The sequence below is a fragment of the Lynx canadensis genome, chromosome D3 (genome assembly GCF_007474595.2).
Source record: "Lynx canadensis isolate LIC74 chromosome D3, mLynCan4.pri.v2, whole genome shotgun sequence".
In the NCBI taxonomy this organism is placed as follows: domain Eukaryota; kingdom Metazoa; phylum Chordata; class Mammalia; order Carnivora; family Felidae; genus Lynx; species Lynx canadensis.
This window is the reverse complement of record NC_044314.2, coordinates 25244198-25250197: the sequence shown is the minus strand read 5'-3', so window position 1 is coordinate 25250197 and position 6000 is coordinate 25244198.

The window sequence follows — 6000 nt, the reverse complement described above, 5'->3', positions numbered from 1 at the left end:
GGAATGGTTTTCCCAATATATGAAGCATGAGCTGGAGTAGCAATCCTTCACTAAATATTTATTGTGTACGTAATGTGCTAAGTATTATCCTTGGTCATCAACTCCCCATAGTGCCGGAACCACTGTCATGATAACTTTGACCTGATTACATCAGTGCCTAGTTGGTGCAGAAACACTACCAGAAAGTCATGAAAACCCTGCTACTAAATGCAAGTGAGTGTCTGTGTCAGATCCTAGAACCAAAAAAGGCAATAGTGGGAAAACTTAAGAAATCAGAATGAAGCCTGGAGTTGAGTTAATGGTACTGTACCAATGTTAATTTCCTAGTTTTGACAAATGTGTTATGGTTATGTAAGACATTAACATTAAAGGAAACCGGGAGAAGGATATACAGGAACTCTCTGTACCTTGCAATTCTTTTGTAAATCTGAAATTATTGCAGAGGCGCTGGGTGGCTCAGTCAATTAGGCATCCAACTGTTTATTTTGGCTCAGGTCATGATCTCATGGTTCGTGATATTGAGCCCTACGTCAGGCTCGGAGCTGACAGTGCAGAGCCTGCTTAGTATGCTCTCTTTCCCTCTCTCTCTGCCCCTTCCCCATTCGAATGCTCTCACTCTCGCTCTCTCGCTCTCTCGCTCTCTCTCTCTCTCACACACACACACACACACACACAATAAATAAACATTTAAAATGATTCCATGTGGTAGGCAGAATAATGATCCCACTGAAGATATCCACATCCAAATCCGCCAAACTTATGAATATGTTAGGTTACAAGGCAGAGAGTTGCAGATAGTATTAGGTTGCTAATCAGATGACCTTCAAGCAGGGAGATTATCCGGGATTATCAGGGGGGATCTAACGTAATCACGAAAATGAAAAGTGAGAGGAAGCCAAAAGAGAGTCCTAAATATGGCTCTGCAAGAAGGGCAAGTGAAGCAATGCGATGGTCGGTCACTGCTGACTTGGAAGATGGCAAGAGACTGGGATGTGCCCAGTGGCCCCTAGAAGCTGGAGAAGATGAGGAAGCACATTCTCCCGTAGAGCCTCCAGAAGGGAACACAGGCTTGCCCATACCTTGACTTTAGCTTAGTGAGAATTGTGTCAGACTTCTGACCTGCAGAACTAGAAGATAATAATTCTGTGTTGTCCGAAGCCACTAAATTTGTGGTGACTTATTATAGCAAGAACGGAAAATGAATACATTCCAAAACATAAAGTTTAAGAAAGAAAACTTTCCCAATGGCTGCCTGTTTTCCGGACACATTTTCAGTCTGAGACTGTACAAATATTCATGCTACTTAGAAGGTAACTGTAGGGGTGCCTGGGTGGCTCAGTCCATAGAGCATGCAACTCTTGATCTCGGGGTTGTGAGTTCGAGCCCCATGGTGGGTGTAGAGCTTACTTAAAAATAAAGTCTTTAAAAGAAGGCAGCGGGCACCTGGGTTGTTCAGTTGGTTGAGTGTCCTACTCTTTTTGTTTTTAATTTTTTTTAACGTTTTATTTATTTATGAGACAGAGAGAGACAGAGCATGAATGGGGGAGGGTCAGAGAGAGGGAGACACAGAATCTGAAACAAGCTCCAGGCTCTGAGCTGTTAGCACAGAGCCCGACCCAGGGCTCGAACTCACGGACCGCGAGATCATGACCTGAGCCAAAAATCGGCCACTTAACCTACTAAGCCACCCAGGTGCCCCGAGTGTCCTACTCTTGATTTCGCCTCAGTTCCTGAGCTCACGGTTCATGGTTTCAGGCCCTAAATCAGGGTCCATGATGACCACCCACAAAGCCAGCTTGGGATTCTCTCTCTCTCTCCCTCTCTCTCTCTACCTCTCTCTCTCTCTGCCTCTCCCCTGCTCTGTGCTCTGTCTCTCTCTCTCTCTCGAAATAAATAAGCAGAATACTGTAGACTGGGGGACTTAAACAATAGACAATTACTTCTCACAGTTCTGAAGGTGGGAAGTCCAAGATCAGAACCAGCGTCTGGTGACAGCCTTCGTCCTGGTTTGCAAACAGCATCTTCTCATCATATCCTCATATGGTGGAGAAAGAGTGCCAGTTTCTTTCTTTCTTCTTTCTTTCTCTTTCTTTCTTTCTTTCTTTCTTTCTTTCTTTCTTTCTTTCTTTCTTTCTTTCTTTCTTTCTGTTTATTCGTTTTTGAAAGAAAGAGACAGCGGGGAAGGACAGAGAGAGAAGGAGATACAGAATCCGAAGCAGGCTCCAGGCTCTGAGCTGTCAGCACAGGGCCCGACACCGGGCTCAGACTCAAAGACCGTGAGATCATGACCTGAGCCGAAGTCTGACACTTAAACAACTAAGCCACCCAGATGTTGCTAGGGCTCCAGTTTCTTCTAATGAAAACACTTAGCCATCATGGAGGCTCCACCCTCATGACCTTATTGAAATCTAACTACCTACAAAGGCCCCGCCTCCTACTGTCACCCCAGGTAGGGTTAGTTTAAAGATAGGACGTCTAGGAGAACACACACAGTGCATCACAGCTACTTGACTCCTTGGAGCCTCGTCTTCTTCTCTGTAAAAAGGAGACAGGAATACTCCCCTCACATCTCATCGTTGCGATGAGAATTAAGTAATGCAGGTAGCATGCCTTTTTTAATAAATGTGATTTCACCTGCGTAATCCAGATGGTACTCAACTCACATGTTGTCGTTGCCAGTCCCCAGGTATCCCTCTGAAGAGAAGTATAGATTAACCAGAACTGGATCGTCTGGACAGGGCAATCAGGATGGTGAGAGGTCTGGAAATCATGTCAGATGTAGCATGCCTGGCGGAACTGAGTATGAACAGCGAGACTAAGACTCGTTGTTATAACTGCTCTCAGGAGGCATGACCAGACTTGTTTTATGTTGTCCCAGAGTGCCAAACGGACCAAAGGTCTGAAGTTATAGGATGCAGATTTTAGCTCCACCAAAGAACTTTCTGACAAGAATACCAGGACTCATAATTAACAATTCACATCACGGGCTCTTTGCCATGAGCTGTGCACTGTTATTTTATTTAACTCCCCCAACAACCCTATGAGAAAGGGTTAGTGTAGAAACTGATGACTCGGAAACAAATGACTCGGACTTCACAATAGTTTGTTAAGTGGACGTTGGCTTACTGATAGCGAAATGGTCCGCTTGGAAGAAAAATGAGATGCCAATCCCTCTACCTGTGTTCGAGCTGGGTCTTGGGTAAACAGGTAGTCAAAAGGACAACTGGGAAGGAACATTGGCAATCAGTCAAGTCCCTTCATGTGAGAGATGAGGGACTGAGTGCCCCGGACGCATGAGGATTCGGACAAGGACACACAGCCAGTAAGCTGATGATGGGACGGACCATTTTCGCAATGATGCCAGCTGTTAGCAGTCAGCCAGACACCTGCCACGGAGAGTGTTGAATGCCCAAAAGGCAGTGACTACGCAGTTCCAGGGAGTTGCTTGGCCAAGCGAGAGGCTACGCAATTAGCCCTCCATTCCCTCCACCCCCACCGGTAGCTCAGCTACACATCCGTGCCGTGCCTGCAGGGTTCCTGTTCATCTCTCCTTACTAATCCTGAGCTCTGAGGCTAAGCCTTGGGAGAAAGGCTTGGGCCAGCCAGACCACCACAGTTCCTGCCAGCTTTCCTCCTGAGAGGAGGCGACCACCGCTCTGCTGCTGGAGAAACCCGGGGCGGGGGGGCCACTATGCCGTCATCACAGTCTCCTTCCTGCTGGGGACAAGTCAGGAGGAGTCACAAATTAATATTACTCAATGAATTAGTCTGGAAAGCAGCTACCCATGCCAGGCACTGTTCTAAAGTTTCAGGTGCATTAACTCAATGGGCTTTATGACCTTCCAGAATAGGTACCCAGACTTCCTCACACCACAAAACTGGCCAGTGGCGATTCGAACCCAGGCGGTCTGGCTGTAGAGCTCACACCTGCTCACGGGAAGTCTCAAGGCCGTCTCAAGGCCTCCCTTTACCGACACCACCGGTACTCGTGAAGGTCCACGCTGATTCCTTCAGGGTTATTTTGTCTTTCCAACTAAGGTGGACTACAATGCCTGGGCGTGTTATTCAGGGCTGCTGTGACAACGTACCACAAATCAGGTGATTTAAACAATAGAGAATTTATTGTCTTGAAGTTCTTGAGGCGCCAAGTCCAAAATCAAGATGTCGGCCGAGCTGGCTCTTTCAGAGGCCGTGAGGGAGATTCTGTTCCAGGCCTTCCAGCTAGCATCCGGTGGTTTCCTGGCAACCTTTGGAGTTCCGAGGCTTGTAGGAGGGTCACCCGATCTCTGCCTTCCTCTTCTCGTTGTGTTCTCTCTGCACGGGTGTGTGTGCGTGTGTCCAAATTTCCTTTTTATAAGAATACCAGTCATACTGGATTAGGATCCACCCTGACGACTTCATTTGAACTAATCCCATCTGCAATGACCCTATTTGCAAATAGGGTCACAGTTTGTGGTTCTGGGGGTTAGGGCTTCAACATAAAAATTGCGTGGGAGGCTGCGTGCCATAATTCAATCCAGAACACTGGGTACAACCAACTAATCCAAAGAAGATTTGAAGAAATGTAACCAATTTCAGAGGACACGGTTAGAGTTTATTGGCACAAAATGAACCAAACTAGGTAAGTGTTGTTTTGACACACACTAGATCATGTTTTGTAGAAAGATATACAATAATGAGACTGCTGGTCTCACTAGGCAAAGTGAATCTCCCAGAAGCTATGAGCCTAAAGGATTTAGGCCCCAGTCTGTGCTGTCCTGCCATCGTATGGAGAATGGAGATCAGGATATCCAGAGGAAAGAGCACAGGAGAGCTGGGACCAAAATCTCCAAACCCTCCACTGTGTCGGAATGGAGTGGTGGCTTAATTGTTTGATAAGGTCGTTTAAAGCACCTTTTCAGGGCTTTCTAGCTTTTACTAGAAAGGCAATCTTGAAACATGATAGATAGGACTGATATTTGGGGACAAGAGAACACTGGTGTGGTATAGAACAATGGTTACCAAATCCTGTCTAAGGTAGGTGATAAGTTTTCACCAACCAACTATAAAAAGAAGAAAAATGTGGACAAAATTAGTGTGAAGTTTCCATAAAAACATTTTTCATAAACGTATTCAAACTGACGGGCTATTGTTTTCCTTTATTCTCCTGTTCTTCTTCATCCTTTTAGTGTCAAAATGTCTTTTCTGAAATAATGGTGATAAAACATTATAGCTTTTTAAAATATTCTTGGTTGGCCAAATAAAAATGCCAACTGTGTATCAGTCCCCTCAAGCTTTTTTTTTTTTTTTTTTTAGCATTTATTTATTTTTGAGACAGAGAGAGAGAGACACAGCATGGACGGGGGAGGGGCAGAGAGAGAGAGAGGGAGACACAGAATCCGAAACAGGCTCCAGGCTCTGAGCTGTCAACACAGAGCCCGATGCAGGGCTCGAACTCACAAACCGCGAGATCATGACCTGAGCCGAAGTTGGACGCTTAACTGAGCCACCCAGGCGCCCCAGTCCCCTCAACCTTTTTAAGAACGTTTTACTAGTATGTAAGACACACGACTGGGAATCAGTGCTGGAGTGTGACACTGTTAAGAGGGGCAAGGGCCTCGGAAGACCAGCAATTCTTGGGAACGTGAGTTTACATGAACTGGGATGACTGGGGAGAACTTTACAAAAGTATCCATACTCAACCTCTGAGAGTATTGAATTAGAAAAATGGTGTGCTACAGAAAAAATGAGAGAGAAAACCGAGAGAGAGGAAGATGTGGGGTGTGGGATCCAGGAGCGGTAGGAAGTCCCAAGAACCGCCCCTGGGAACCAGGCCTCGGCAACAACTAGTCAGGAAAGGAAGTGCATAGGGAGAAAAAAGGTAATTTACAACTCTAGGAAAGCCATGCTTGTTGTGAAAGGAAATACATCATGCTACCATAGTTCCTTCTCATCTGTGGGTGATACGCCCCGAGCCCCACAGTGGATGCCTGAAACAGTGGATAGCACCGAACCCCACAT